We start from the raw sequence: 21,044 nt of genomic DNA on the forward strand, positions 1-21,044 counted from the left end.
GTTCGGGAGGCTAAGTGGCAGCTCACTCCTTAAGCCAAAAACGTCCATTAGTCCCAGTCACCGGCTACCTCCAGCTCGTGCCCAGACACCAAGCATAGTCGTTCTAGGAAAACAGCCACATATTTATCGCTTTAATTACAATTAAATATCATGATTGCAGCACCATTCTGGTAATATCTGACACTGAGCGAAGTATCGGGAATACCTCCTTCTGACCACTGTGGCTCTGCGAATATCAATTTCCCCATTAATCTACATCATCCTTATGACTGGACATAATTTTCCATGTAAAATCACATCGTTTCAATCATTGAAAATTACTGAGCAGTCTGATTCAAAATGACAATCAAAATTAAACTTGCAAATGAAATGCTTATCGAAAGATTATGGCTGCAGAGTATGGAATAATATTAGTTAAGTTCACTTTTGTTAATACAATGAACGAATTTCACAAAACAATCCAAACTGCAAAATTACTAACAGCAGCTCAAGGGAACAATAATGGTTCATTTTACGCTTTGCTCACATGTAACCATGATTTCACTGCTTTATTTAAGTTCTGGGACAAAGCAGTTGATCGTAAAAAAATTAAATGTTTTAGTGAAAAATAGAATATGTTTGAGTATATTGCTATTGTTCTGAATAGCCAGTTCCACTATTCTTCACTGTCATTTTTCTCTATGTGAAACCTACTGCATAATGGTTGGCTCCAATGTAAATAGCTACTGACGTGTCGAAAGTAATGGCTGCCAGGTGGGAAATATAATTGCACCCTGACCTGAGATGTATCTTCTGCAGCAGTGAATATCGCAAGAGCTACAGTAAGTCAGATGTCCACGGGAAGGCGATAAGACGACGGTGGTTCGCATCGAAAATGACAAAATTAATTCAATAAAATGCTACTAATTGACACTGTTGCTCCTCTGCATCACCCTGCTCTGTAAACTTCGCTGATAAGAACTGTAGTTCGGTCAGCCTCTGTTTTATGTTAAATAACGTGTTTATCGGTTTTGTGAGCAGTCTCCGTTGGCTCAACGTATGCTCTCATTTCCTGTTGACGATTTTTCTCTTCTAACATTTTCAATGTCTGGAATCTTCGACGCAGTAAACACATTATCGAGACGATGTTCTTCTGAATCTTCAGTTCTTCCGTCTTGTCTCTTACGTGTGCTTTCTCTTTTGTCGTCTCTTCTCTGTCGATAATTTCGAAAAAAGCTTGTCTCCTCTTAAGATTTGTTATTTCACTGCAACAATATTTCTATGATACTTATCTGGCTACTTCTTCGTTTAGCCAGTCTCTGCGCTCTCAAACTGCTTCCACTGCCACGGTAATGTAATCTTCTTCTCCACGTTACACCTTCCAACTATTAATTTAAAAAAACTTCCACTTTTTAGCAAAATTATCACTTTTTTCACAAAAGAAACAATATGTCCTTGTGCTCATCCTTATCTACCACGCCCCAGTTTCAACTGTCTTTTTCATTTTTCACTTCCCTCTTAGTAGAAATTTGCACAGATTACATTTCTCCTCTCGGACCAAAGGATTCTCCCCTATACGTAATTTACATACAGTCAAAGCTGCATTGAACACCACAACACATTTATATAATACACTGAATTCATTTACACGTATATAAAAAATATTGATATAGAAAATTAAATTAATTCTTCGTTGTGCATCCAGTGGAACATGTGTGGCTCCATCTCGGACGTCAACTCCATCTCAGTGCCGATATCAAGTATATGAAGGACCAGTTACAACAGTTGTGGTCTAGTTTGCCTCAGCAGAACGTACAACGACTCCTCGACATCATTCCCAAAGGAATTAGAGCATGCATCCATCCCAGAGGATACTGATAAGTGGGGTCACACTACAAAGTTCTTTGTAAGTTTGAGTCGACTTTGTAATCATTGACATAATACCCTCTCAACCCGTGCATTATCCTTTCGTATCCTCTTTTCCTTCTGGGTGCTTCACTTTTTTTGTAAGGAGTGTAAAATGGGACATTTTTTAAACACTCACTCAAAATATATCTAGAACATGTAAATAAATTGAGATGTAGTTTTCGCTAAGTTGTAGAGGTCAATGTGACGAATTTCCTGACGTATGCAAGTAATTTTTAAAGTTAATTCTGTTTGCTGTCATATTCGAAAGAGTCGTCGAAGGCAACATCTATTGCATAACACGTGTGGAACTTGGTCAATAGTAACCATATGCCAGCGTCGCAAACCGTCATCCCGCAATCACGAGAAGAGTTCAAATGGTTCAAATGGCTCTGAGCATTATGGGACTTAACATCTTAGGTCATTAGTGCCCTAGAACTTAGAACTACTGAAACCTAACTAACCTAAGGACATCACACACATCCATGCCCGAGGCAGGATTCGAACCTGCTACCGTAGCGGTAGCGCGGTTCCACACTGAAGTGCCTAGAACCACGCGGCCACTCCGGCCGGTTCGAGAATTCTCACGAGCATTGTCCCTACTGCAACAAATGGAAGCAAACATGTTTCTTAGGTATAGTTTGTTTGTCTACCTGTGCGACTGATGCTCATTAATCCGCACAGTGCTGTTGTAGCAACCAATAACTTGTCTTTGAAGCTGTGAAGACTTCACAATGTATACGATATTAGGACAAGTAGACATAGTTTTCTTTTATGGCGCCTGTCGCCAGACTGTTAAAACAACGGTGCAATTGTACACTGAAAAGTATCTTGACATTGGCAAGCCCTCACGATCTGTCTTTGACGAGAGAAAGGCAACTAACAATATAGCAGCGGTAACTCTCGATCTACATGTCATTAGGAGGCATTCTGAATGTGCAAGTGTTATAATGTGAAGGAGTCTTCTGCGATATGCGACTACTAGATTGCAACGCATTTCTTCCTTTCCAAATTTCGCACCTTCTACAAGTTAATGGCGATGACCTTGAACCACAGTTACAATCCTTTGAATAGCATTTGTGAAAGGTGCAAAATCGTGCGGCGATAATGTACAAGATTCCGCCATCACAATATGCAGTAATGTTTAGGTGAGAATCCATGACCTTGGCCTGTCAACGTGTGGTGCGGTTTTTTCAAGTATCGCATCATTGGTATCTGCTTTATCGATGGGATGCTAAACAGCCATAAATATCTACAGTTCCTGACAGATACACTGCCGAAGTTATTGGAAGACATGTCACGGGATTTAAGGTGATCCCTGTTGTACCGACATATTAAATGCCCATTCTGCAAAGATAAGAGTACACCTACTCAAGACAACACTGGGAGATTTTAGCTTTCCATGTGTAGCGTCGCAAGTTGTTCCGATCGAACTTCTGTTTTAGGATAGCTTGCTGTATGTAACTTCGGGGGCTGACATCTAGCGGCCTACCCGTGAGACACCCGTGCATCTGTCACTGCCTGGTGCCTGCCGTGGGAAAGCTATTCAATGTGTCTTACTGAACGCGTACATTCACCATCTATAAGAATCTAAATAAAGGATAGTAGTTTTTGTGTAAACGCTTTCAAAATTTGTATACTGCACTTCGTTATTAATAGAAAGATGGTGTGAAAATCTCAGCTTTCTAGCGGGCATATTTTCGGAGATAGAAAAATTTACTTTAAAGTTAGAAAAACTACACTTAAGAAAGGAAATTCACCTGGCAACATTTATGACTTGTTTTTGGTTGTCAATTGAAATACTCACCTGAAGTATCAGGGCATAGAATTATTTAACTGAAATTTGATTTAAAAAAATTCAAACACCTTACAATTTTCGTAGTATGAAATCTAGAATAACTTCAGAAAGAACTATTAAAATCAATATTTATTTTATTATGTGTTATGTGAGCCTGTGAGTAAATGAGAGTGTGTATGTGGGACATTCGTCAAATTTCAATATTGCGTTATATACCGTCTTACGTAACGTGCAAGAGTTACACAAGCTTGTCGTGGGAAAATGATCCTAGGGGATTTACCCACTTTGCTGATGACGTATGCCTAGGTGTGCTTGCTATTGTAACAGAGCAGCCAGAACGTCAGCTGGAGTAAAATCTGTATCTAAAGAATATTTCCAGAATTATTGTCTTTTCGTTTTCGTTTATAAACCTTACTATAATATTTGTATGTCAGATAGAAGCAAATGCGTCAGTGTATAAGGACTGGTGCAGACCAGTTTTGGCGCGAGTATGATCACGAGTGAGTATTCTGATTGGCAGTCAGTATGGTCAGCCCATCAGAATTGAGACGGTTCCCGCTCGTTACCGGATAGATATATTGGGAGTGAGGCTGGAAGAGAAAGCCGCTCGCTACCTTTGAAGGCGGGCGGTAATGTTACTAGTGCCAGTAAAAATAATGTGTAAGATGAAGAATTACTTAGTGTTTGAGTTATTGGTGAACTAAGTCGATGGCAGTTGTTGTTGAAGACTGCTTGGCGCAATTTCAGAGGTTTGAACTAAATCTGTTGGACAGATATTCGCGTGTGAAATATTGGCCTTCATAGAATCCGCATGGCATGTTTCAGTATTCAACTACTGAGCATTTTTGACGAGCAGTTTCTTTTTTAGAAATCCACAAGAAGGACCGAATGTAATAACTCATATTAGTGGTGAAATGAATGACTGTGAAAACGTTGTTTAATTTGGGACGGGTTTGGGCAGATTTATGGCTGCTGTGCATGTTAAATGTGTGTATGAATCGTGAACTGGAAGGAAATAGCCAATAGTTTAAATATGGACTGAACAGTACCCTCCTTTGGTTATCAAGGACAAAATAAACATTATTGTGTGGAAATTCCGGACATTATTTTCCAGAAGCCAATCCATTTTCTTACTGCCCGATAAAATTGGATGACAGTATTTCTACAGAACTTTCCTTCATAACTAGAGTTGCGCGGCCTCAGTAATTGTAGATATTAGGTGGTGTATTTATCATCGCTGCTTTTACATCATCTTATAAGTATCTACGTTGCCGAGTGAAGGGACATTGAGCAGACGGCGTTCTGAGGTAGGTGGACTTTAATCTGCAGCCTGCACAGTGACAAAGACGAATAGACGCGAGAAATTAAACACCGACCCGCCGCACATGCTTCGTGAAAATAGCTTAATCGGTAAAAAATAATTCTTTGAAGAATGAACCTGTTGTCCCGATGTTGCAACACAGCCGAGCGACAGAATTCTCTGCGTCTTCTGTAAACGTGCTGGTTACTCTGCTGGAGCGGCACTCTCCATTTCTCCAGAGTTGACACCGGATCATGAGCCCAGGGTCGGTTGCAAGGGGGAGGGGCTATGGGGGCTATAGCCCCCCCCCCCCCACCTTAATGGAGTACCACTTTATTCTGAATAAAATTACTTCAGAAATCAACGAATATATTACTTCAACAGATTCCATCATTTTTTTTTATAATTATGTAGCAATATGGGTTGCAATGTATTTCAAAGACATTTTAACAAAAGATTAAGAGCGGCAAACAGCTTACTATCTAAACCAATAAATATGATTTAACTTAAAATGGGCGACTTATTATTTATTAATATCCATTGGATGTATATTACGAGTAATGACCACTTAACAATAATCATGAAAGCTAAATATGCCAGGTATGCCTACCAACACTTAAATTACTAACCCCAAACAAAAACTTCAAAATCGCCGGACATCTGGGTCAAATCGTATTATTTTCCCGGGCACATACGTTCTGTGGACGCGTTGTAGTGCTGGCAACGCCAGCGGGTGCGCGCTACCTACCGACCAGTAGATATAAACTACACACGAGAGTTACAGGAATTTGTGAAAGCGCATTATTGGGATGTTCGTGTTGAAACATAGTACGCGTTTGTAGTAAGGAATATGAACGTAAATTAAGACTGTTTTAATACAGCTCAATCAGTAGAAGGCAAATGATATTTAAATTATTCAGTTGTCTGGCGAGCGGGGCAACGTCGCGGTGTATACGATCGCCGATTGTTGGCGGCTTCTCACTATCTTAATAAATAAGTAAGGAAAATACAGGGTGTTCCAAAACAATCTTTACAACTTTGATCATAGATATTTCAGAAACGTGTTAAAAGGTGATGTTTCACTTATATATACATAAATTTAAAGGGCAGCCTCTGATATTAAATTTTAAAAACCAACCAAAAATTGATATGATAACCGAAAAGTCGGAAAGAGAAAGTAAATAAAATAACTCAAACCCGGAAACTGAGTGTAAAATTCATATAACGGCTGCAACCACAGTCTAACATAACAGTCGCGACACTCACTGCTGTAAAAGTTGTTGCCGTTTGACAGAGGGAGCGACACTCGCGCTCCAAGCGGCGGGTAAGGTGAACGTCAGACGCGTCGTAAGCATAATGTTTGTTTGCATCCATTTCCTACGTAATTTCCGATTTATTCGAGCTATTTTCTTGCCTCCAAGAGTTTGTGTGGTATCAGAAGGCATGTACGTTTCTAAAAATGATTCTAAAATATGCGCAAGTATGGACAAAAACCATGAATAGAGTGGCAAGCTACAACACATTCGTGAAGAAACACTTGTGACATTGGACAGAATTGCAGCTTACCACGTTGATATCAAAAGAATATAAACACACAGATTCACATGTAAGAAGCACAGACACGTACCTCTACATGCAAAAGCGATCGACAGCTCGTTTATCGTTCTGTAGGCTTACTGTGTTTGTCATTGTCTCCTGTTGCCACAAGTACGACCTTCATCTTTATATTATTCTAAGTGGGACAAGCAACTGCCAAATAGTGGGAGACATGTGCTGAAAACACTATAATGAGCTGATTACATTACATTTCACGAAAAACCAAATATTTGAATAATTTTCAAACAATCTGTCCGTAGGCACTTTCCTTGTCCCGTAATAGTTTCGCTTCTGGGCATTCTGACACTTCACACGCTTTTGTAAGACACGAACAGCTACACTTAATTTAACCACTTCATCGTCAAAGCAGGTCTGTGTTGATGATTCACACGAATCTGGCACTGATACATGGAGAGTCGAACTGGCTGCTTCTGTGTCATAGGATTGTTTTACAGCTTTAGATTGACTGTCGAATCTTTGTGGCAGTTTCTTCTTCATCGTCAGCTGAGGGAGTTTATTTGGAATGTCAAACAGTGTGGGTACTGCATTCCAAACGAGTTTGTTATTGTCTGCGTTCATGAACCGGTTTTGTTCGAAATGTAGCGAACAAAAGCTAATATTATTATACAGGTAAACTGGGTCTTTCTTCATAAGGTCTTCTCGTCTGCTATTAACTAGCCATTTTCTGCTCCTAAAATGAAACATTCATCATTTATACACATATAGTTTGCAAGTGAATCCTGACGATACAGTTTAGTAACATGATGGTATATACCTCCCAGCATCCTTAGGAAACCTAAAAAAAGACAGCTGTGGTGTCTTCTTCCTGTTATTGCTGCAATTTATTGCGCTACAAACGTTCCCGATGGTAAAAACCATTGTATAAATCAAAATAAACAATCACTATTCGCTTTCACGATCGCGCCGAACTCACAGTTCAATCTACTGGCCGCTTGGGGCGCTGCTGGCGCTGTAGCAACAAAATAAAGGCGAAGTGTCGCGACTGTTATGTTAGACTGTGGCTGCAACCGAGTGAAGAAACGGACTGCACGAAGAAACAATCGACTAACCAATCGATTGTTAAAAACAGTCAATTGTCCTTCCAACGCTTCCACGTGCTGTCAGCGAACACTTGTTTTCCGAGTACGATTATTGACATTACTGATGTGTGTAACTAAGTAGTGTGACCGAATCATGCGTCGCGAAGTGTCAATTTTTTTCTGAAATAATAGTTTATTAGAGATTGGAGTGAGCATTTAAAGACGTTGCTGCAATGAATCGCAAGCTAACGGATTATTTTGGCAAACTTGAGCGTAGGGCCAAAAACTCTCGTAAGGAATCTGAAGCTTGCGCTATAGAACTGGAACCGTCACAGGCATGTGCATCTAGAGACTACAATTCCGACACAAAACAACTGGCAAGAGTCATATCTTCTTAATTTTAAATAACACTTCCTTCATGTTACTGAAATTTTTTACTAGTAGTTATTAGTTTAATTATGTAGGATTAGCGCTATTATGTTTAATCGATAACTAATGATAAGAATACGACTGCTTGAAAACGTAAAAAGGGAAGTCAATTTTTAAAGATGCCATTCGTCTATAAGGAGGTAAAATGTTTTCCTGCACAAACCAGCAATATTTAATTATTTTGTACCGAAAAATAACACTTAATTGTTGTAATTTTTTTTACTGAAGCTGACCATGCGTATTTATGGTATTAATAATATCGACAAAACTTGTAAGATGTGAGATGGTGGTTGTTCATTCTATGACTGAGGGCACAGCTGTGTATGCTGTAATGACATTTGTTTAATGTTGCAAACTTCTCAGAGATATACACGCTTTTACATAGTTTACAATGTGACAATGTTAAGACAGTTGTGAAAATGATGCATCTTGTCCTCTGAAATTTAACTAATCCTGAACACAACAATATTAAATTTTAACCAGAAGTTTCTTTACAAAATTATTCTTACAATTACGTTATGATGTTGGTTAGTACTACGATAAATCATCCGATTCCGTTTCAAAGTTCGGTTCTATTTAGGATGACAATCAAGTCTACGGAGGATGGTTAGTTTTGTGACAAGTTGAGCAAACGATTACCCAAGGTCGCTCGAGTTTACAGTGGACCCAAGCTGGTGAACCAACAAGTTTACGCCTCTGCACGCGGTATTTACCTTTGCTGTGATGAGCTATCAAATGCATGGCCGCTCTCTCCCTCTGAAATTCCTATAAAAGCTTATTAAACATTTGCTGAATTTTTCCCTATGTTTCTCGTTATGCGAGAAATTAAATACTCATCTCTAGTCTTGGACTATGGCAATATACACGCTCATGGCTGGAGCAGCGTCCATATTATAACGCCCTCTCAGTTCTCTTAAGAAGAATTAACTAACTGTCTGGTTCGTTTCTCCGCTGTTGGAGCTAATTCCTAGCTGGACGTCAGCCGCTGTGAACGCAGTGTTCACACAAATTTCTCCTCTGCGTCGTACAGAGCGTTATGCTCCCCGTTCTGCACTTGACGCCTGGTCAGAGAAGAGTCCTCAAAAATTTCCGTCTTGTCTTTCTCGTAGCCGAACTGTCTCCCCACCTGGGTTCTTTCATTCTCCGTGTAAAGGCTTTTTTTCGACCAACAGGGTCTGAGTCACCTGGTCGGTCGGTCGTTGACCCGCCTTGGGACGCGCCCTAAGTGCTTTCCGTGGTACCCCCCTGTGGTGTGGCCTTCTCCTCTCCTCACAATTGCTTCCAAATCAAAACGTTTTTCCTCACTGCTTGTCTCACCTTCTGCTCAAAGACATGCATTACATGATCGGTGTGCTAATACCGTCGATTGAGTGTCATCCCTTTTGCATTACATATTTACAGGCAAATTTGCTCATTACCGCCAAATTAAGTTAGGTGTATATTCACCTTCCCGTTACGATACATAAAGCTCTTATGCAAGGTGCTAAATTGACCTTCATTTATTCTGTCACCTTACAAATTATTCAAAGCTTTCTTTCTCAACAAGATCTACCAACTTTCAATAATAGTCTATAAACATGTGAGAGCGTTTCTGACGTTTCTAAAAGCTTTTCAGACTACTAGAAGAAAGCTTATAGGCCTGCAGTAAATAATGTGATGCGGAATCTTTCCTGGTTTTGCTGTTATTAATCTGGCTGTGACCGACTGATGGCACGGGGCGGAACCAGCCAACGACCTTCACTGAAATAGATCGATAATGTCGTGCTAAATTTTGAAGCCTTTCTGTAGGAACATTTCAAACAGAACTTCCAGGCAAAGGCCACTAAATTAAGAGAAACTTAGATTTTATGTATCTTTGGACTCATAAATACCGTTCACAGACCAGTTTCACAAACAAATAAGAGTTACAGTGTGTAATCTGTATCTTGACAGTCCTGAATTGGTAAAAGTCAGGTGATGGCAGTCACTTGTTCCGGGCTGCTGGTAACATTAGGTAGCTGAAACACTGTCTGAAGAAGCCATTGTTGTCTGCTTTCTTACTCTTTACTGCTTCACTGTTCTGTGTCTTTTTTCCTTGTCAGTACAGTACGGAATTGCTGGAGTTAGTACCTTCATTAAGCATATCAATACACAAGACCATTTCAATACTGTTTACCGAGGGCGCCCATACGAATGTTTGTAGGGGGAGGGAGCAAGACCGAGGGATATGATGTTAATGTTTTGGAAGACTAATGGTGACTTTTTAGTGGTCATAATAAATTTAAGTTTTTATATGTGTAAATAACGCTATATACTTTTGTGTTGAGCCACTTGTACGTAATACTGACATTTAAAGCATATTTAATTCACAGGAAGAAAGATCAGAAACGACTGAAACATATTATGACCCATATGACATAGGAAGAGCTGTTAAAGGCGCCTTACGTGATGATGAGAAACTTAAGTTTTTAAAGAATACTTGGAAGCCTCCTGCAAACTTTTCTTTTCCTACTCAATTAGAAGGGAAGCAAAACCGAAGATTTAAGCATGAATGGATGGGCCAGTACAACTGGCTTTCATACAGTAAAATCTTACGTGGTGGATTTTGTACTGCATGTGTTCTGTTTTCTCCTTCAGGTGCCGGAATCGGCTCCCAGGTACTTTTTACAGCTTTCGATTATTCTAAATAACTAAAACCTTTAACTGGCTTGGTAAAAAACGTAAATAACTTGGAGGTGTAGTTTTTAAATGGAAACACTTCAGATACAAAAACATAATTGTTCAAATAGTTTTCAGGCTTGCTTTCTCAAAAAATGGTTCAAATGGCTCTGAGCACTATGGGACTTAACATCTGTTGTCATCAGTCCCCTAGAACTTAGAACTACTTAAGCCTAACTAACCTAAGGACATCACATACATCCATGCCCGAGGCAGGATTCGAACCTGCGACCGTATCGGTCACGCGGTTCCAGACTGAAGCGCCTATAACCGCACGGCCACATCGGCCGGCTTGCTTTCTCAGCAAAAATTTCTATGTTGCTAACATTTAGAGTGCTTGCAAGGTTTTGTATTTGCGCTATTTTTTCTTTACTTAATTCTTTACCTAAGACATTTTTAATTTATTTTTATAGGCGTTGAAAACACTGGGTCAAATACAAGAAGGCTACGGAAGATCTTCGTCATCATGAAAACACAAAATATCACAAATTTTCCATGCAGAAGGCTATAGAGTTCACCAAGTGCATGGAATCAAGTAAAAAAAGTATTGCCGTTGTCCTCGATACCAAGAAATCTTCAGTTATTGAAGAAAACCGGAAACGCTTGAGGCCTATTATAAAGACTATAGTTCTGTGGGCTAGAAATAACCTACCTTTACGAGGACATCGTGATCATGGTTTAATTCCTCAGCTAAAAGAAGAAAAAACTGATGATCTTCTAGAGGGAAAACATGGAGTGTTTCAGAGTCTTTTGGCTTTTCGTACGGATGCTGGAGATGAAGATTTAAAACATCATTTCAGTACATGTGGCCGAAACAGTTCTATGATAAGTAACACAGTCCAAAACGAAGTCATACATTGCATTGGTGACGCCATTCGCTCCTCAATATCGAGGGATGTGAAAAAGGCTAAATTTTTTAGCATTATATGTGATGAAGCAACTGATGTCACCATTACGGAACGGATGACATTTTGTGTTAGGTACATTGACGTAGAGACCTTTGTTACCAAAGAAGACTTTCTGGGTTTTACTGAGCTTAAATCAGCTACTGGCACTTCGATTGCAGAAGCCATCGATGAAGAACTCAAGACACTGGGGCTGACCTATCAATATCTTTGTGGACAGGGTTATGATGGCGGCTCAAACATGGCTGGGAGATTTAAAGGAGTTCAAGCTCTTATTTTAAGTAAACAACCGTTGGCTATTTATACCCACTGTTTTAGCCACTCTTTGAACTTGTGCATTTCTAAGTCTTGTGATACTCCAATAGTTAGAAATATGATGGGAATTGTAGGATCAGTTTCAGCATTCTTGTCTGCCTCTGCAAACAGAAAAAGTTCCCTAGAGGAAGTTATATCACGACTACCGTTCACAGAGTCAAAGAAAACAATGTTGAAGGCAATGTGTCCAACAAGATGGGTGGAAAGACACGATATCCTTATTACTTTCAAGGAGCTATTTGTCCTGGTCGTGATCTTGCTTGACGAACTTTCAAGTAGTCGTGAAACCAACACACAAACGGCTAGTAAAGCTTACATGTTTAGTTCTACTGTCCGAAGAGGAGACTTCGTAGTAGCGTTAGCAACTGCAGCATATTGCTTCTCTTTAACTTAAGCGAACAGCTCCAAAGTTCTAAAATGGATTTAACAACTGCCTTAAATCATGTCAATGATGTGCTTGAGGTGTTCAACAATATAAGGACAGATTCGGAAATAGAATTCGGAAGTATTTTTGAAGACGCTGTTAAACTGGCAGAAGATATTGGAAGTGTAATAGCAATGCCACGAACTATTTCAACACAAACCGAAAGAGACAACGTTCCTGCTTCAAACGCCGAGGAATACTTCAGGCGAACAGTATTTTTACCTGTTGTGGATCGTTTTATTGCCGAGCTAGAAACAAGATTTCCCCAAGATTTTCGCACCATATTACCACTTGAAGGACTTATTCCTGCATACTGTTTAAAATACAGTGAGGATGAAGTGATCCAGGCATCCGAGAAATATGAACAGGTTTTGGAGAGTTCTTCGCTTTTAATGAAGGAGAACTGAAACTATGGAAGAAAAAGTGGGTTGATGAACGTAAAAGACCGGAAACAGTAACTGAAGCATTAAAGAACTGTGACAAGCAGTTTTTCCCAAATGTATATGTTTTACTCCAAATATTTGGGACTATTCCTGTCACCACAAGCACTCCTGAACGAAGCTTCTCTACTTTGAGACGAATAAAGACTTATTTGCGTAACACAATGGGGCAGGTGAGACTAAATGGATTGGCTCTTGCAAATATCCATAAAGAAAGAGATATGGACATTGAAAATCTCATTGGCATATTCAGTAAAAAGAAACAGAGGCGAATGAGCATGACAAATTGGGCAGAAGACGGAAATATACAGCGAATTTTGTTACAGATTTTTTATATTCATGTCTAGTTTAAATTTCTACATTCATGTCACCTTCTGTATCCAGAAAATTAATGAAAACTTATTTTTTGTAAGTCGACCTTTGTCATGGTTTATGTAATTTATAAAACTCCCCTGTGAAAATAAGTTTCTTTTACGTTGAACTCCAAAACAGTTACCAAAAACTACTTTAAGCAACACCAAATTTTACCAGTTTGTCGGCGGAGGACCCCAACTCTCCTTTTGTTAGGTGATATTCCACTCCCCCAATACCCCCCCCCCCCCAATTAGCCCCCCCCCCCCCCCTTGACCAACTTCTAGAACCGCCCCTGCATGAGCCACATGTATTTCTTCGCTTCACCAATTGCGTGCTAGCTCCTTACCCTCTGCATAGTATTTCAGTGGCCTTGCGATAACAATTTTTTGCATATTTACTGAACTGTCAGTCTTGTTGGACACCGTCCATAACGATATTTTCGTAAGTACAATTCAGCTTTTCAATTCGTATTTATTTTGCATTGTCTATGAAAAAGTAACACATCTAATTTTTTTGTTTATGAAAGACATTTATTTTCCACTCCAACCAACACTCGACACACCTGAAGGACACAGCTATAATGAAAGCTAAATTTCCTTTCTACACCGTTTGTACTGGTATCGTGGCAGTACAACATTCTGTTTACTCCTTATCCGACGTATTTTCTTATTTGGGTATGAAATAGTGAACTTCCGTATAAAACAGCAATCCGTTTCATGATTATAACGGGTAGATCCTAAGTTCTAAGTATTGTAATTACTCCAAAACTACTAATCAGGTTTTGAATTCGTCTCTTCCAGAACTACGTTAATAGCAGTAGAAATTGCTATACATCCATTTAAAAAATTGAGTTGGTAAATATGTTTCTGTAATTAATACAGCTATGAAAAATTATTGTATGTCGCTTAGCGAGGACTTTTTCCCAATTCATGTGAGTGAAAATATAATTAAAATTTCGTAAACGGTTCCGCAGATACTTGACTTTGAACAGTTAGCTGAATGACACTGTATATGGATGGCAGTCAGAAACGCAACACCGCGAAGGCGACATGCAATTAACGTCAAACTAACGTGAAGTGTACTACATGCTTGGATTTACAAAAGATTAGCATTTCAGCGCAGGCTCACAATGTAGGTGGGAGTAATCCCATATGCATAGTGTAGTCAGTGTTTTTCGACCAGTGGGTCGCTACCCTTTGAGGGGTCGGAAAGCCTTGCTCAGGACGTCGCAGTCGCAGGAGAAAGCAGTTGCAGCATGATTCAAAATTCAAATGGCTCTGAGCACTATGGGACTTAACATCTGTGGTCATAAGTCCCCTAGAACTTAGAACTACTTAAACCTAACTAACCTAAGGACATCACACACATCCATGCCCGAGGCAGGATTCGAACCTGCGACCGTAGCAGTCGCGCGGTTCCGGACTGAGCGCCTAGAACCGCGAGACCACCGCGGCCGGCGTTGCAGCATGGGTGGTAACATATGTTTCGCGACCATCATCTGCTTTGGTATAAATGTCACACGAAAGTGACAAAGTTTTGTGAAAGCATCTTGCAAATTCACTCACGTTCAGATCTGGTACTTTTTTATAATAATGAATACGAATTTAATTTAAGCCTGTTTGAAGCGTTCAAATATGCAAACACTTGCAACAGTGAGAAGCAATAAGATGTTTATCGATCTCCTCCATTTTTGCGGATTGGAACTAGGACGGCGAGAGTCACTAAGTCTTGTACAGATAGTATTTACCTCTGAGAGGTTTGCAGGGAGAAGTGAAAGTCTTGTGTATCACTGACAACTTAGTTTACGTGCCAGTCATCTGCAGTGCTGTCCGCCCCTGGTAGCTGAGTGTTGCCGGCGCGGTAGCTCAGCGTGTTCGGTCAGAGGGTTTAGCTACCCTCTGTAATAAAAAAACTGAGTGAACGGTTCAACGAACAACCTGAACAGGTGTCATTAGACGTCCCCCCCGATCATATACAACGAACAAATTAGAACAAAATGAGATTAAAAAAATAAAAAATAAAAAAAAAAACAGTGTTCAGCGTGACAGAATGTCAATCCTAAGGGCACGGGTTCGATTCCCGGCTGGGTCGGAGATTTTCTCTGCTCAGGGACTGAGTGTTGTGTGTATCCTAATCATCATCATTTCATCCTCATCGACGCGCAAGTCGCCGAAGTGGCGTCAAATCGAAAGACTTGCACCCGGCGAACGGTCTACCCGACGGCAGCCCTATTCACATGACTTTTTTTTTTATCTGCAGTGATAAAAATATCACACAGAACGAGAACAGTTTATGAACGCGCATTTAAAAGATGCTCAAATTCAAATGTAATACAAAATGACTGCAACAACACGCACACAGCTCAAGTGCAATATTTGCTACCATGGTTACTACAATGCATTTCAGTAACAAGCTTCGAACAAAACAATAGATCGCAAGGATTGGGAGCAGTAAGACAAGGCACGAAGTACACCAATTTCTACCAAGCGGATCTAGGATGCCTGAGCTCAACTCAGACTTTAATTCACACACTGCACTTTAACGTTGTTTCTATTTTCCTAGTTCTGTGGCTTCATCGGGATTCCCACAAAATCGTCGTTGCTGGTCACCTCGTTAATTTCTCATTTCTTTCGTGTAGTTAATTGTGGTGATCCCCGTGAAGTGAATCATTGTTTTTTTGGTAGTGCTTTATAAAAAGAGTTGAAAAATATCTTACAAAAAACTACTACCATCATTTGTAAAAATATATACTACATATTCTGCAAATAATTAAACAGAAATGTTGCGTTCTTTTGAAACTGTAAATGAAATAACCATCCTGCTACAAGTCTCAAAACTAGGGGTTCTGTAATACTAAAACATAGGCCCATGGAAAATGGTATTTTTTATTGAAATTATGTAATTCCTTGTTTAACATTAATGCTGAATTGAGCATAAAATAGATTGTTTTATAATAAATACACTGTGTTAACGATATATAAACACAAAACTGGAAAACTGTTTTCAGGAACAGATCGATAACTAAATGAAGAAGATCCAGTAAGTAACTGTTAGAAATTCGAAAAAAGATCTTTTTGTTTACAAATTGACTATACAGTGGGACCTCGTTTAAAGAGGATAATTCACTTGAGAGTCTCACCTGCACTGCGAAACACTCGTTATGCGAAACATATTTCTCTGTTGGAATTCACGTAACAAAAGGATAATGCATACCATTCCGAAAAAATACTAAAACAGTTTGTAAAACGTACATCCTTTTTTACAAGAAGTCGTCTAAAGACATTTAATTTTACCTTCTCTTCAAAATGAGTCATGAACACAGAAGACGCCTAGCTGAATGAAACATCTGCCTACGTATTGGTTAATGCGCAGGTTTATTGAATTTCTAAAATGGAATTCATATAGAGGTATTTCAAGGTCATGAAGTAACATGAGTCTGCTTGCAACACCCTAACAGAGAATATGGCAACATCGTCGAGGAGACCCGAAAGGAGGTATCGGTTACAATAATTGCAGCGTGAGGAGTCTCGCTAATAGTACAGCTGAATACTGCATTGTCGGCGGCGTTGTCTTTTTCGGAGCGTCTGATGTACTTTGTTCGTCGTAATAATAATAATACTGTTGTAAAACATTACACACTTTTTTCCTCCGAGTTTTCTGTTATTTCATTGTCATTTCTTTCCCGCGGAGCATAAGCCATACCGTCAAGAGTAATGTCAATAACAATAATGGTACGATTTAGCGATTATACGCAAATGCACAGCGGTTTATCGGCTCAACTGCTGTTTGATGTCTGATGACTTACGTCTCTCATTTGTATTTTTAAAAAGTATACTTGACACTTATTAAGATTTTACTGTCTTAAATAGATTTTATTCATAGGGCGACACCAGCGATATCTGCCACGGGTGGCACTTAGCCAGATGAAAGTCAGCAAGGTTTATAGGTCCTAGACTACAATAAAAATACAACAGTTTCAATGAGAAAGCTGTGCCTGTTTATTTATTAATAGTCTTTCAAATCGTGGTTCTATTTTTGAGACACAAATCACCAAATCATTTTCTAGTTGAAGTCTATTCCTCTTCTTAGTTTTTATGTTCACCATTGAAGAGAACGCTAATTCACGAAGGTAGGAAGTGGCGAATGGCACTAATAATTTCAAAGCTTCCTTTGCAAGCTGTGGATACTCTTCTTTTCTCTTCATCCAGAAGACGTCAGTCTTTTGCGAATTGAATTCCATTTTCATCATTCCGTCAGCTGCTAAAACTATGTGTTTCTTTCGTCATCGTGCTCAGATCAGCCAGTTGTACTGACATATCTAAAAAAGAATTTAGTATCCATCTATGACCGTTGTCAGCGTCAGAGTTCAGCTCTGGAAAGTAACTAACAGTTTCTCTTCCAAATTATGCAAGCTCTGTATCATGCGAGGAATGTGAGAGCTTAGTACCACCGACTGGTCCATTGCAATTTCTTCGACAACCGTCTGAATACAAGGGACAGACCCAAACATCATCTTTTGTAAAAACGTTGATCACAAACTAAATTTTGCGAGGAATCTTTTGATTTTATCCTTAGCTGTTATAATGTTTTCTTCTTTCCCTTGGAGGCTCTTGTTTGAAATGCTTAAGTGGTTAAAAAGATCCGAGAGACATGCTAATTTTAATAACCAAACAGGGTCACAAAAGTAATTCGCAAATCGCCCGCCCGGTTGGCCGTGTGGTCTAACGCACGGCTTTCCGGGCGGGAAGGAGCTCCTGGTCCCCGGCACGAATCCGTCCGGCGGATTTGTGCCGAGGTCCGATGAACCGGCCAGTCTGTGGATGGTTTTTAGGCGGTTTTCCATCTGCCTTGGCGAATGCCTGGTTCCCCTTATTCCGCCTCAGTTACACTATGTCGGTGATTGCTGTGCAAACAAGTTCTCCACGTAAGCGTACACCACCATTACTCTACCACGCACACATAGGGGTTACACTCGTCTGGTGTGAGACGTTCCCCGGGGAGTCCACCGGGGGCCGAACCGCACAATAACGCTGGGTTCGGTGTGGGGCGGCAGAGGGGTGAAGTGGACTGCGGTAGTCGTCGTGGGGTTGTGGACCACTGCGGCTGCGGAGGGGACGGAGGCTCTCCATCGTTTCTAGGTCCCCGGTTAACATACAATACAATTCGCATATCCAGATTTAGAATCTTGTAATAACATTAACAATTCACCGTTTAGTTGCAGAACTCGTGTCAATACCTTTCCTTTGGAAAGCCACCTGACCTCTGTCTGATAAAGGAGATTTTGATCGAGCGAAACCATGCCTTCACAAATGATCCTGAACAGTCGAGTTTGCAACGCTTTACCTTTATAGTGTTTACAACTTTGATCACCTCTTTAAGCATATCATTTAAATCAGAAGTTAAAATCGTGGCTGCCAGAGCTTGTCGATGAAGAAGGCACTTTGTCCACGAAAAGTTTGACGTTATTGATTTCAATTTCGCAACGAACCCACTTTTACTGCCAGTCATAGCCTTAGCACCATCACCACAAATGGCGATACATTTTGTCCAATCAATCTCGTATTTACGAGTGCTTTCTAAAAACATGTCATACAAACATTGACCAGTAGTGTTCGGAGGGAGTGCTTTGCGAAATAAAATGTCTTTCATGATACTTTCATCTGCTTTAAAGCGTACAAATACTATAAATTGAGCATAATCTGAAACACCAGTAGATTCATCAAACTGCAAAGCAAAATGTGCGCTCTTATTTAATTTTTCGACTAACTATCCTCGAATGTCACCGGCCATATCGTTTGTTCTGCGTTCAATGGTATTATCAGAAAGTGGTATGCCTTTTGGTATTTTTGCCTCTTGCTTACGTAACATAATTTCAACCACATCCAGGGCTGCTGGCAAAATAAGATTCTCTGCATTAATATGCGGATTCCTGCTTTAGTGACTCGGAATGCGACTTGGTAGCTAGCTAGTAACGCTTTCTCGTTGACACTAGTTACCTAAAATCAGATAAAAATATTGTTAAATCAGAAAAACAAATAAAAAATCAGAAACATGAATACTATTTGAAATCAACAAATAACATTACTATTTTATTACCTGAATCGTAGTAGTTTGCTGCTGGTTAAGTGTTTTCGCTTTCCATTCGAAGAAATCCAACGGTTTATCAGCTTCCTGGGAATTTTTAGTTGGGATGTTACGCAGATGCTTTCATGGTTTCATACTCTCACGTGACAATACTTCGCCGCAAATTACACAATGGGGTTTATTGTTCATGACAGCAAAACCATACTTCAGCCAACTGTCGTCATAAAGTTTTTTTCGATTTTGATTCGCTTCCGCCAATGCCACTTGTACCAGACGTGGAGGGCTGCACAGATCTTTTAAGAAACGTGTCCATTTTATGCTCGCTCAGAGCGAAGCGCGAAGACAATAATCACGTCCGTACTTACTGGCGTACTCGGACAACTGATTGTAGTGACTGGAAACGCGCGACTACGCCCCCGCTGACCCCTTCGCACCCTCACGCCACTACTGCGGCAAAGAGCATTGCGACCTCTTTTCATATTGCACTTGATTTCTCGATCAGTATAGTATCAATAGAAAGAAAATTAAATACGTTGCCCTTAAAATCGCTGACATACTTTTAACGTGGTTCTGGGGGTCGCCAGAATATTTTTACTTGGAAAGGGGTTGCGTATTCAAAAAGATTGAAAAACACTGCCATAGGTAATGAGATTACTCTGAATTTTCACTCAGAAATCGCATCTGAGCGACGGCGGTTTCGGAGAAGATTGCTGTGTCAACACTTGTTGCAGATCGACAACACGACGGTCGTAGCCCATCAAGACTCTCATTCTATGTTTACTACTGATTGCGTTGTACACCACAATCTACGCCAAGCTCTCAGTGACCACGCAACTAGTGACTTTGTTCGTTCGATCATGCAAGATCGTACTCCGGTTTCAAGTACGTGCAGTCACGAAATGGACTTGTTTACAACAAGCCAATTATCCACACAGTCAATCAGACAGAGCGATGGCGTATAGGTCAACCGGAATTTGAAAACAGCGACCATTAATATCCACACATCAAAACACGTTTTGCATTACCCCGGTTTCCAGAACTCCTGAAGACAGACGTTGACTGTGGATATTGTATCACAGGCACAGTTCCTTTGACTGTTCAGAGATGTCACTAAACCCGCCCAAAGACGTAAACAACCATGCATGAGCAGCGACTAAGAGACGGAGGGGGTCCGACAGACGATCAGTTCCAGTCATTCCACCAGGAAGGAGGTACACGGCTCGTGTTGTCTGTAGTTAACCATGCCTTGATGATCAATACCACGGTTCGATCGCCTCCGCATTGTTACTTTGTGCCAGAAAGGACTCTGAACAAGGGAAATGTCCAGGCGTCTCTGAGTGAATCAAAGCGATGTTGTTCGGACATGGAGGAGATACAGAGAGACAGGAACTGTCGAAGACATGCCTCGCTCAGGCCACCCAAGGGCTATTACTGCTGTGGATGACCGCTACCAACTTCACTCCCGACGTCCATTGCGAGGTCCATCTTTGGAACCACGACACCATGCAGCGCAGTACGGATGGGCCCAACAACATGCCGAATGGACCTCTCAGGATTGGCATCACGTTCTCTTCACTGATGAGTATCGCATATGCCTTCAACCAGGCAATCGTCGGAGACAAGTCCGGAGGCAACCCAGTCAGGCTGAACGCCATAGATACACGGTCCAGCGAGTGCAGGAAGGTGGTGGTTCACTGCTGTTTTGAGATGGCATTATGTGGGGCCGACGTGCGCCGCTGGTGGTCATGGAAGGCGCCGTAACGGCTGTATGATACGTG

This window comes from Schistocerca piceifrons, chromosome X (assembly GCF_021461385.2).
Source record: "Schistocerca piceifrons isolate TAMUIC-IGC-003096 chromosome X, iqSchPice1.1, whole genome shotgun sequence".
Classification (NCBI taxonomy): Eukaryota; Metazoa; Arthropoda; class Insecta; order Orthoptera; family Acrididae; genus Schistocerca; species Schistocerca piceifrons.